The sequence below is a fragment of the Ipomoea nil genome, unplaced genomic scaffold (assembly GCF_001879475.1).
Source record: "Ipomoea nil cultivar Tokyo-kokei standard unplaced genomic scaffold, Asagao_1.1 scaffold0114, whole genome shotgun sequence".
NCBI classification, from domain to species: domain Eukaryota; kingdom Viridiplantae; phylum Streptophyta; class Magnoliopsida; order Solanales; family Convolvulaceae; genus Ipomoea; species Ipomoea nil.
The window spans coordinates 273322-286355 of NW_017616542.1; the positions used below are offsets into that span (position 1 = coordinate 273322).

Consider the following 13034-nt stretch of genomic DNA (forward strand, 5'->3'; position numbering starts at 1 on the left):
AATTTCCTTGCTTATGTGCATGTCTATGATGAACTCTACCTTGTGCATGGTAGGTTGCATCTAGAGTTGTGATTGTCGTTTGTTGCTGTGGTCTCTATTGATTTGATTGAGTTGTGGGTCTTGATCCTTGCTAAGAGTGTGTTATGATTGATTGTTGTCTCGCCTCTTGGTTTTCAAATGCTATACACTGTATTCCTCAGTTCCAAATGATTTTTATCATATCAATGTATATATATATTGATACTTAACGCGTATTAGTGGGTTACTAGCTTTATTCGCTGACCGGGTGTTATCCCTTGGCTTTTACAGGTTTCGATTAGTTGAGGAGCGCGCTACTGGAGACTTCTAGCTAGTGTAGGTTTACCCTTTCTTTAGTTGATTACTTGGCTTGTGAGCTGTAGACTCTGGATGTTGGTTTAGTGATTATGTTTCGCCTGTGCATCTTTAGTGCTTTAAGATGTGGTATAATATCCCCGTTTAGACTTGCTTCCGCTTAATGTTTAATTAATGATTAGCTTGCTTATCTTGCCTTTTAAGTTTTAAAAATGTTGGTAACATCGGGGGTGTTACAAATGCAATCTGGAAGCTCAAGGTCCCTTGCAAGATCAACATGTTCATATGGATGCTAAAACATAAAAGAATCATGACCAGCCTAGAGAGAAAAAGAAGAGGATTTACAACAGACCCTCGACGCCCGATCTGCAATGACGCGGATTAATTCGTCTTGCACTGCATCAGGGATTGCAACAACGCACAACAGATATGGGAAGTGTTCTCACCTTATGGGGCTTCCAAAAAATTCTATATTTTGAATGTTGATACGTGGATTGATCTGAATGTGGCAGGTAAGATCACTGGCGAGAAAGGAGCCGACTAGGGGGAGAAATTTGCAACCATAGCATGGTGGATTTGGAAGTGGAGATGCAACCTTCTTTTCAGGAATGAGGAATGGGAAATGAGCAGAAAAATTAGCTGGATTAGGCTGCAAATTGAGGAGACCAGGAAGGCCTTCTCGCGACAAAAACAACTTGGAAGTGCGGTGAAAGAAAGAGGAAGAAGCAGCTCACACAAACAAGGTTGGACTACCCTTCATACGGACGCAGTTTTCTCCTTAGAAAACCAAGCGACGGGATGCGGTAGAATCTTGCGAGACAATACAGGAACGTGGATTGCGGGTTTCAGCTACACTACGAGATCATGTAATGCGACGGAATGTGAACTTTGGGCGATATACTTCGGTATCAAATTAAATGTGCATGGAAGCATGGGACGAAGAAGCTAAACTTGCTCAACAACTCACAACAAGCGGTGGATTGGCTTAACGGAGCCCCTGAACCCTTGGGCCATTGTGGTTACCTCGTTAAATGGTGCAAAGAATGGCTGGACAAAGATTGGATGATGACCATTGGATATACCTCACGAGACTATAATTGGGCCACTGATTGGATTGCGAAAGTGGCTCTTAGAAGCAAGAGTGACTGGATCGAATTGCTCACTCTCCTGGATGATATTAGCGCCTACCTTAAGAGAGATCGGATTTTAATGACTACTATTGTCAATAGATCCTAGCTTGTCGGATACCCCCCTCATCCCCACCCCCCACCCCCCCCCCCCCCCCAAAATGTTAGATATTGATGTAACAAATTAGTTCAGTGTATTTGGTGTGTATAAAATGTTTATGAAAATTGATTCAAGGACATAAAGATGGCATTAAAGAATTGCTATATTAAGTATTTTCTTTCTATGTAATCGAGAGACGATAGAGATAAATTGACCTTTTTATAGCTTTTGTTATTGAGTGTTTTAGGTAGAAGGGAAGGCCCCCTTGTCGTGTGTGTGTGTGGCCTCCCTCTTATATAGGTGGAGGCTTGACCCTGACCCTGACCTGAATACCGAACAGGAGCATAGAACGTATAGGGAGGTATACTTGGGGAATATTTCCTATCAAGTATCCCCCCCCCCCCTCCCCACCACCAAGACAATGCCCTGATGTCGAGCTAAGGAGGAAGGGTTCAGGCTGAAAAATCAGATTACACAGTCTGTGATTTACGCTGCTGCCTCGTTAAAAACCTCAGACTAAGAAAAATCCAGTAGGACAAAATTTAGCTAAGAGCATCCTCAATAGTTGGGGATTTTCCCCCAGATTTTTTTGGGCCCCAACATCCACATCATCATCTACTATCTCACTCAATCACAAAATCTCTTCTTCCCATTAGTTTTAAGTTTTTTCACAACTTTTTGTGGACCCATTATTTTACTACTATATTTTAATTATTTATATATTTATCATCATTATAAAAATTATAATTACAATTATTATTTTTATTATATTTAAATTACACATATCCAAATTAAAATAAATTTATAATTATAAATGTTTACAATTGTTAATATTTTTACTACGTAAAAATTTAATAACAATATCCAAAAGACAAAAACTTTAAAAATAATAAAAATAAGTAACAAAAAAAAAAAAAAAAGACTAAGATTGGCCAGCTTAAAAACTACAAAAGACAATTAAATGTCACATGCTTAAAAGAAAACAAAGCTTCAATGAGCGCTCAAGCGAGGTGGTCCCACTGCTCCGTGAATTGCACTGACCTCTTTTCTTCTTTTTTCCTGCAAAATCTCATGTTTTGCAGGAGAAAAGACTCATTTAAATTTAGACCTCCCATTATCTCAAAATCTTGTTCCTAGATTTTCACTATGCCAAAATCCATCTAAAATGTGCTATTGGGGATGCCCTAAGGGAAAAAGAACACAACCATAAGTACAGTCTTTTGGACTATCAGGAGTTGTCTAAATTTTACCGGTCTAGGGATAAGATTTTTAACATGATTGAGAGATCAAATTTCATCGATCTAGCAATCAGATTATTAGTTACGATCGGGAGGTCGAATTAATTGCGATCTAGAGATCCAATTTTACCAATCAAGGGATTGAATTTACTCACGATCTAGAGATCGAATTTACTGTGATCTAGCAACCAAATTTTACAAATCAAGAGATTGGATTTACTCACGATCTAGGGATCGAATTTTACCAATCAAGAAATTGGATTTTTACTGAGATCTAGTAATCAATTTTTACCAATCAAGAGATTAGATTTATTCATGGTCCAAGGACCTCTTATTAATCTTATCAATCATAAGCGGGAGCGCTTCTTCCAATGCCCTTTACTCAGGCTAATCGGTCGTAGTTAGTTTGTGCTTGGTCAAACCCTGACCCAGATTACTTGGTTGTAAGATTGTTCTCAGCCGATCGCGTTTGGTTAGTTTTGATTATTCACATTAATCATTATGATGCGTTCTGAAAACCAAAATCATTTGAACAGGGCGTTTTTCCCTTTTAATGCTCGGTTTACGAACCGAGAGTCCAACTTAAAGTTTGGTTTAGTTGCCGATCTGAATAAGCTTTCTCCTGCCTAAGACCTTACTTGGGGCGGTGTATTAACCGGTGCAATACTTTCGGTTTAAGGGTTTTATCCCTTTGATATGTTCGGTCGTATGGGAAGAAGGTTCTCCTTTTGTGCCCTGTTCGGGCTAGTCACCTAGGGATCATTCTTATGATCTCGAGGTCAATATTTGTGGATGTTTCTCTTCTTATGCCACGTTTGGGCTAGGGGTTTAATGGCCATTTGCTTTTCCCAATCCTACGATAGTGGATGATGACGCTTGTCATTCTAGTTCGGAGACCGTTTTTTTTCCCGATCTTCTGATCATAACGGGGGATGTTTTGCCTCACTGGTCTAAAGACCGTCAATTTCTTGACCTTGCGGTCACTATGGTCCAAGGACCTTCAATTTTCCAACCTTGTGGTTACTATGGTCTAGGGACCATTTGATTTTCCAACCCAGTGGCCATCCTGATCTTGTGGTCATTATGGTCTAGGGACCATTTGATTTTCCGACCTAGCGGTCGTCTTAACCTTGTGGTCATTATGGTCTAGGGACCTTGTGATTTTCCGACCTAGTGGCCGTCTTGACCTTGTGGTCATTATGGTCTAAGGACCATTTGATTTTCCGACCTAGTGGCTGTCTTGACCTTGTGGTCATTATGGTCTAGGTACCATTGTTTTTCCTAACTAGCGACGGTCATGGTCTATGGACCATTGATTTCTTGACCTTGTGGTCATTATGGTCTAGGGGCCATTGATTTTCCGACCTAACGGCCAGTATGGTCTAGGAACCACTATGATCTAGTGATCAAATTTATCAATCAAGAGATTGAATTTATTCACGATCTAGGGATCGAATTTACCAATCAAGAGATTGGATTTTCTCACGATCTAGGGATCGAATTTACTATGATCTAGCCATCAAATTTACCCGTGGTGGGAGGACCAACCTGACCGGGTTTAATAGCCTACTTTGTATTAGATGGCATGAAATAATTGCTATATTGAGTATCTTCTTGCTAAGTAATTGAGAAACGATAGAGAGAAATTGACCTTTTTTTAGCTTTTGCTATTGAGTGTTGTTTAAGAAGAAGGAAAATGCCCCTTGTTGTGTGTGTGGCCTCCCCCTTATATAGGTGGAGGCCTGACGCTAATCTGGACACTTGACCTTGACCCGAATACCAAACAGGAGCATAAAACATATAGGGAGGTTTACACGGCCTATAAGATATATTAAAATATAATATATGTAAAATATAATTTGAGAGGAGAAAAAGAATTGAAACCAAAGGAAGATTTATAATGTTTATTACTTCTCAATATGAAATGCCTAGAAGTACATGCTATTTATAGTAGAAGAAAGACCTATGTTTATTACTTCTCAATATGAAATGTCTAGTAGTAAATGGTATTTATAGTAGAAAAAAAATTAGAATTGTGCCAACTCATTAATCACTACCCCAATAAGATATTAACCAATACTCGCTAACACATTAACCATTACTCCATTAACAACCATCTCAGTCACCCGCTTCATATACCACCACCACTACTCTATTAAAAAATTTTATTATTATTTTTCCTTATAGACTTAGTTTAATAATAATATTATAACATCAAATAATTAATTTCATTCTCGATCCATCCAATATAATAAAACTTTTGCCTTTAATCTCTACTCATTAATTTTATTCTTTTTCATCACCATTTAGTATCACTGGGAGACTAATATATATATATATATATATGAATATAACTTGGGTCACGTCTGAATCTCTATAGCACATTACTCACCCGTTTGCTCTTGAAAACACCACTTCCTATTTGACTTCTATAAGTGAAGCATATGCTACTAGCGTTCATCATATCCTATGCTTCTATCCATACGCTTCATATTCACTCGGATTTCACTACCATAAATATAACCATCCTTGCTCTCTTGTGTCATTCCTATGAGCCTCTTATTCATTTATTAATATCTTTATCATTACGAGACTAATTTGTATTTGACTTGAGTCACATATGAAGCTCTTTAGCATGTTACTCAGATATTGGCTTTTGGAAACACCACTTCCCATTCGACATGAATTGATGACTTCCACCACGCTACCACTTCCCATTCGACTTGAATTGATGACTTCCACCACGCAAAGGTGACACTGAGTTATAATGCCATTATCACTATTTTGAACAACTTGGAAAATGTGGCATTCTTGTGGGCAACCCCAATCAAATTGATAGGACAGTTAGCTTGGTCATCACGATTGGAAAATTCTAGCCTGATACCAGATTGGAAAAGGAATTTCGTTAACAATCGTAACAACAGGATTACAGAGTATATCTAAGTCTAACTAATCCTATCAAATAGCTAAACTAATTAAGTCAAGCTATCTAAGCCACATAATATAAACATATAAAAGAAATAATAATAATAACTTATACTAACAATCACAAGGTTCCACTCGTGTAGAGGCGTGTTTATTGGTATTCTTGGTTTGAGCTAGTCAGCTATCGGTAATTTTGATTGTTTCATTTTCGTGTGGTCCTTTGTCAACTACGGTTACAAGGTGAGCTTCGCCTAAAATGTAAATTCAAAGAGCGGTTGTGACCTTTCCTGTAAATCATAAAAACGTGACTTTCTTTTTACACATTTTTACGTTAACAGTTCACTTATCAATAAACTAATAAAATGTGAAAAGAAATTTAAATAAGATATATATATATATATATATATATATATATATATATATATATATATATATATATATATATATATATATATGAAAGATGCCTAACGACCGAATGCTAACCAACATGCATGAATGTTTAATAATTGTATAGGTCTCACAGACTTGGATTCATGGCATAAATAATTCAAATTAGGTGAATAGATTCAGATTTTAGGTTAAGTATGGATGCATACGTACACTTAGAAAACATGTTTTGTTGGTCGCTTGTGACCGTCATGCCCAACCTGTCGGGTGATTTTAGTTAATAATTCATTATATATATATATATATATATATATATATATATATATATATATATAAATAGTGAAAGGTTCCCGCGCCATTTTCCGACCACCGAAAAGTGGTCGGAAATAGCCTTAATTAGGTCGGAAACGCCTGTTCCGACCTCTTTTCCGACCAATTTGGGTATTCGAAAAAATTCCCCTAGCTATTTCCAACCACCAGAGAGAGTGGTCGGAAAGAGTAACCACTTTTCTAAGGTCGTCGGAAAAAATGGCCAAGAGAATAGTTAGACCGGTCTAGATTTTCCGACCACCTGTGGTCGAAAATTTCGACCACTTTGGTGGTCGGAAAACTAGACGCAGTCAATAAAAAAATTCATTTCATTACAGAGGAATCCTCTGTAATGAAATATATATATATATATATATATATATATATATATATATATATATATATATATATATATATATATTGTTGCAAGCTGGTAAGATATTGGCTGAAAAACATAAAATACACATTTCATATGCTTGAAGAGAATTCATTCATCCATATACAGTTGAAAATTTAAAACAAGTCAAAATATGGCATTTCTATTACTCTTAATTCTAAATGTATAAACAGGAAAGACACAAGTTCCCAGGACACATTTGTAGTATGGAAGCAGCCTGTTCCATCATCCGTGTTTCCATTGTCCTTCTGCAAATTAGGCATTTTCACTATTAGGCAGCTGAAAGAAGCAAACACATATAAACAAAGCTTTATCATGTTTCATCTCAGATTTTGAATTGCACTCTATTTTTAAATATCTAACCAGGGATGGTTAGAGCTCTCTTAAATGGAGCAATGCAGTTCAACATCATTGCCTCATTTGTTAAACACGTGGAATCAACCAACTCATTGCCTCATTTGTTATACACCAGAAGATCATATTAGACCAGATATTATTGTAAATCTAAAATCTTCCATCATATAAATATACAATAATTCAACAACATAAATATGGAATGATAATCTACCGATCGAATTCTTAATTATTGACAGACTAATACCTGATGAAGAAACATCTGATCCATAAAGCAGATCATCATCATAATCCCTGATGGCTTCCTTACGGGAAGGGCTAATGCAAGGAAAACAACTCATCATATGTTCAAGCTTTAATTTAGTTTCTCTTTTTCTTTCTTTCACTGAATTATTAGAAGCACTCATAATTTTCAGAAAGCACAATTATATTTAATAATACTTTTAAAAGTATAACATTATATATATATATATATATATATATATATATATATATATATATATATATATATATATATATATATCACCACCCCAACTCGATCAGTAATTCATATAGCAATCAAGGTTACATCTATACAACATAACAATGTTCAGTTTTCTATCAATCCCTTAAATAAGTTTAGATAATCAAGGATTAAAACATGAAGGTCTAGAAACAACATTTTCCTCGTCAACATTAGGGGAATCAGTACCATCAGCAACAAGAATTTCATTAACCTATGGGGTTGGTAGCTGCATTTGAGGTGTTGATGCCAAACCATTATCTGAATATCACATCCAGAGAATACCAAAAGATCAAACAAAGCAAAGAGAACAATTACCTTACTTGAAAGTTGATCTTATCCCAGAAACACTAAGAATTATGGCCATTGCAGAATCTTATGAAAGCAGACATTACACAAACAAAATTACCATTCGATAACTCATGAAAAATGTAGCATGAAAGATTCCAACACTTGAAAGGAATGAATACCAAGAGATCAGATAGGTAAAAAGCAGCATATATATACTTACCATGATGACTGTCTGAACTACCATGATTTGGTGATGAATTAGATGCTAACTCTTGATTTGGTGATGAATTGATTCTGAAACTCTAAATGTCAATTAAAATCTGAAATACAAAGAAAAAGAAAAACAAAATTGAAAGAAACCACTGACCTGGTTTCATTCTTGGATCTTTGAATGAAAAACGGGTAAACCCATCAGGGAAACCACTCTGCTTTTGCATATAAGGCTGCTATAGGATGAACCATAATGGTACTATTGAACCATAATACTAACAAAATGGGGCAAAAGAAATAAGATGATTACTTTATGGATCATTTATAGCAAGATAAAACTCACATCAGATCCACATTGAGTCGAATCCAGAACACAAAAACTGAACTAAGAATTCACTTTTACCAAAAAATGAAAAAAAAATCAGAATACCAAACAGAGTGAGAAGGTAAATTAATAACTACCATATGCATTGTTTGATGTTGCAGCAGCAGGAGAAACGAGATAGAATCAATTTATGTATCAATAATCTGCAAATTATTGAAAAAGAGTATAGCTAGGCCAACAAAACAAGATATAATGAGAATAAGAAGAAAGTGTTTATATAGATACCTTCAAAACAAGCAGCAGCTTAGAGGCATCCCTCCTAAGTCCTAATTCCACGGACGGGGGAGCTGGGCATCTCTAAATGCTGGTGTACTGCCTGATGCAGCTGGAGAGGGAGGGGAGGCAACATAATTTGTCCCTGATGTGGAAACTGCGGGGTGGATTTGAAGGGAGTCCTTGTTGCACAGTGCATGCAAAACGTGATGGGCTACCTGTTACCCCCATAGTAGTTCGTGAAGAGAATGGGACCTGTTCCAAAGAAGACCACTGAATGGAGATAAATAACTGTTGTCTATCAGACCAGTCAAGTGCATCACACTAATTAACTAACAGTTTGAGGTCACATTAAGAAAAGAAAAATGTTGAGCAACTGACTCTGAGAATGTAATAAGAAAAATCAAATGCCTCCAAAATTGAAACCTAGCAACAATATCAGGAAAGTCTAAAAGCAAGATTTCATAATGCCTCCATGTTGAAGATGAGTAAATTTGAATATCCTCCATGCACCCCCACCCCCCCCCCCACCCCCACCCCCTTTTCTTTGTCTCTTTGATGCAAAAACTCAGATCTTGATATGTAAACAAAATTCATATATGCATTGTCCTTTTGCACTTTCAACCATGAATATTTTGAAATAATCCTCAGAGATTGTAATGACCAATTAATCCCCCTATTTCATGCTTAGTGCTTAAAGACAAGAAAAGTAAACAGTTAAGTCCTCTTTTAAAAGTGGACTTACTGTATTATGCACAGGTTTTCTATGTTGAGAGTCTGAAGTTGGTGATGTGCTGTTCATACGAAGCAAGTTGCGGGAATGCACATTCTGGTTGGAAACATCATCACCTATGCCTCCTTCAACTTCAGTGCTGAGTCCATCTGACCCAATTCTAGGTGTGTTAAGTCTAAAACATATTCATCATCTACATATTCCTAAAGTATAAACTACAAACACATCTTAACTGTTAAAAGTAAAATCCACTCTAGAACATATTCATCATCTACATTTTTATAGCATATATATAATCCTCATCTTTTTATAGCAAAATGTATGTATCAGTACAAATAGAAAGTCATACATACTGTTTTCCGGATTCTCTATCGTAGATAGCCTGCCTGAATGCTTGATAGATCTGAAGCTAAGAAGATACTTTCCCCAATTAGAAGTGAAGGCTAATGCCCTAATTATTTTGAATCAGAGAGCTTCGTTCTTTTATATCTCCCTGATTATATTAAAAATAACTAAAAATTATATATTATAAATAAAGAACCCTAACCATTATGTCGTTGATCAAGGAGGAGGAGGCGCCGTCGATCGAGGAGAAGAGCAAGGGAGGAGAAGGCATATCCTTCGAGGAAAAAAACTGGAGAGGAGAAGGTTGAAATCTGCGATTGAGGAGAACAGGTAAGGAGGAGAAGGTTGAAATATGCGATTGAGAAGAAGTGGTAAGGAGGAGAAGGTTGAAATCTGCGATGAGAAGAAGGTTTAGATCGTCCTGCGATCTAGGGTATGATGAGGACAACCAAAGGCTCAAAGATCAACATACAAATAAGAGAAGTCACAATTATAAGTTCAAAAGCTAAGAAATTGTGACGGGTTGTAAATGGATTAATCCATGCAATTTGCCAAAAATAAGTGAGGAATTAATCTTTTTTTTGAATGCAAGTGAGGAATTAATCTAAATGGTCCAAATTTTCGTGGCTGCATTGGGACAATTCAAATGAAGCTAAACTCAATCCATTAAGGCAAATAAATTCTCATTTAGTATAGTTTTAATATTATTCATGTGCTATATTTAATTTATTTTAGGTTACATGTCTAGGATGAATGAATACCATTCATTGCCTTGTAATGGAGTCTTTTGATCTCCTTGAGAGTTATGTATTAGCCTATTTAAAGGCTAAGAACAATCAGAATTTGAAAGATAGAGATGAATGAAGTTGAATGAAAGAAATGCTTAGGCATTTTGTTGTCTCTCTTGTGTGTTGAGAGATGTTATTCTAGGCTTATCAAGATAATACCAATCTTGTGGTGCCATCCATTCCTTATCACCTAGGACCAAGGTGTGGCGGAAATATCTTTATAGAAAAACACAAAAATAATCCCCCAAACCAACCCCTACATCAACCAATTCCATCTCCAACACCCTCAAACCGTAATTGTTGTTTCTGCTGTTTTGGTGAGGAAAAGATCGGGCAACCGGAGGAATCTTTGGTGAATCGAATCTTGAGTTCATCCCCCAAAGATCCACATCAGTTTGGTATCAGAGCTTTGGGTTCATTCCTCACTCAAAAAAATGTTAATACTCTACCAATCACTTCTCCTTTCATTTGTTTCTGCAGAAAATTTTCAGCGTGCGTCTTAAGAAAGAAAAATTTCAAAAAACTACTTCTACATATCCAATTGTGTTGAAATTTTTTCTGGAAGTACCTAACCTATCACTCTATTGCTTCATGAAATTTTTGTGCAAAAATCATATTCCAAGAAACACAGAAAAATCGCTGAGTTCAACACAACCGTAAGATTCTGCCCAGAAATTTTCTTCCTGTCCAGTCCAGAAGAAAATTTTGGAAAAAATACTTCCACATATCTTTTTTCCCTGAAAATTTTTATGGTTGAATAAAACCCATAGTTCTTGCTAACCATAAAAAAATTTGGTTCAAAATATCATCCATAACATTCCAGAAAATTCATCAAAGTCATTCTTAAAATCTGTCCAGATTTGTGTTGTCATCCCTTGTGTTTTCTAGTTATTGTTCATTGTTTCACATCATCCATGGAGTCTTTTGAGTTAAATACAATTAAACAAGGATCACTTAGTGTGGAAGAATTCTACAACAAGTTAAGAGATTTGATGATCCGAGATGAGGTGATTGAACCAACTGCAATTACCAAGAACAGATTTGTGTATGGTGTTAGAAAGGAGATTGCACGATTACTTCCTCAAGGGTGCAAGTGTTTGTTTACTTTACTATACCATGCCAAAATAATTGAAGAAAAATTGCAGCAAGAAGAGGTCAAGAATTTGACATCTATTTCCTTGTCATATGATGAGAGCTCAAAAGAAATGAGTGACAATGTAAAAATAAGTGAAGAAGAATGTGAAAACAAAGATGAGAAATATTTGGGTGAAAAAGAAGGAGAGATTGAGAAAAAAACTGAACATGAGGAAGAAGAATTGCCTTTTGAACTTTGTGAGAAAAAGAATGAGGGAGAAGATTTTGAGAACTCCATAACCTTTATTTTAAGTTCTTTGCAGGTTAATGGATGTGATTCAAGGGTTGTAAATCATTTGGAAGGAATGGTATTGTTATGCCATGATCTACAAAGCGCGGGATCACACACTCTCCTTGGTGAAGGTATTAAAGTCATATGGTCGGAAAATTACTCATTTCCATTTGACCGAGGAAAGTGTGATTCGAGGACGAATCTTCTCGAAGAGTGATGGAATGATGAGGACACGACCCAAATAAATTAAAATATCACTATGCCGGTTCAAAAATATAAAGAAGAAGGTCCTAGAAGGCTCATTGAACCTAATCATCATTGAAATGAAGTCATATAATTAAAATGTAGTTATTTTAGTTAATTAAAATGCATTTATGTTAAATTTAATTAGTGACCTTTTGTTTTCATTTAGACCTTGAGAACCAAATAATCTTTGTTTCAAGTTTATTGCATGTTCATTAATGTAATTCAAGGATTGAGAATAGGTTTGGAAGCATGACAAAGGGACATCAAAAGTTAAATGCATTTGTGGTAATGTTGTGCCAAGTTCAAGGAAACATGGGATCACTCACTTTCATTGATGCAGACATACAATTCACACGTTGGGAAATTTACTCATTTCCATTTGACCGAGGCAAGTTTGATTCGAGGACGAATCTTCTCAAAGAGTGAGGGAATGATGAGGACAACCAAAGGCTCAAAGATCAACATACAAATAAGAGAAGTCACAATTACAAGTTCAAAAGCTAAGAAATTGCGACGGGTTGTAAATGGATTAATCCATGCAATTTGCCAAAAATAAGTGAGGAATTAATCTAAATGGTCCAAATTTTCGTGGCTGCATTGGGACAATTCAAATGAAGCTAAACTCAATCCATTAAGGCAAATAAATTCTCATTTAGTATAGTTTTAATATTATTCATGTGCTATATTTAATTTATTTTAGGTTACATGTCTAGGATGAATGAATACCATTCATTGCCTTGTAATGGAGTCTTTTGATCTCCTTGAGAGTTATGTATTAGCCTATT

At 35.9% G+C, this 13034-nt stretch overlaps 1 long non-coding RNA gene across 1 annotated transcript; it reads right to left on the reverse strand.

Annotated features, from left to right (window-relative positions):
• Nucleotides 1-7047: 7047 nt before the first annotated feature.
• LOC109189673 lies at nucleotides 7048-10217 on the reverse strand. Its single transcript, XR_002055609.1, has 7 exons — nucleotides 10052-10217; nucleotides 9858-9997; nucleotides 9517-9653; nucleotides 8784-9026; nucleotides 8636-8701; nucleotides 8331-8448; nucleotides 7048-7064 (listed from the first exon to the last, which is right to left on the reverse strand). It is a non-coding gene; the product is annotated as an uncharacterized LOC109189673 (long non-coding RNA).
• Between the last annotated feature and the right edge of the window lie 2817 nt (nucleotides 10218-13034).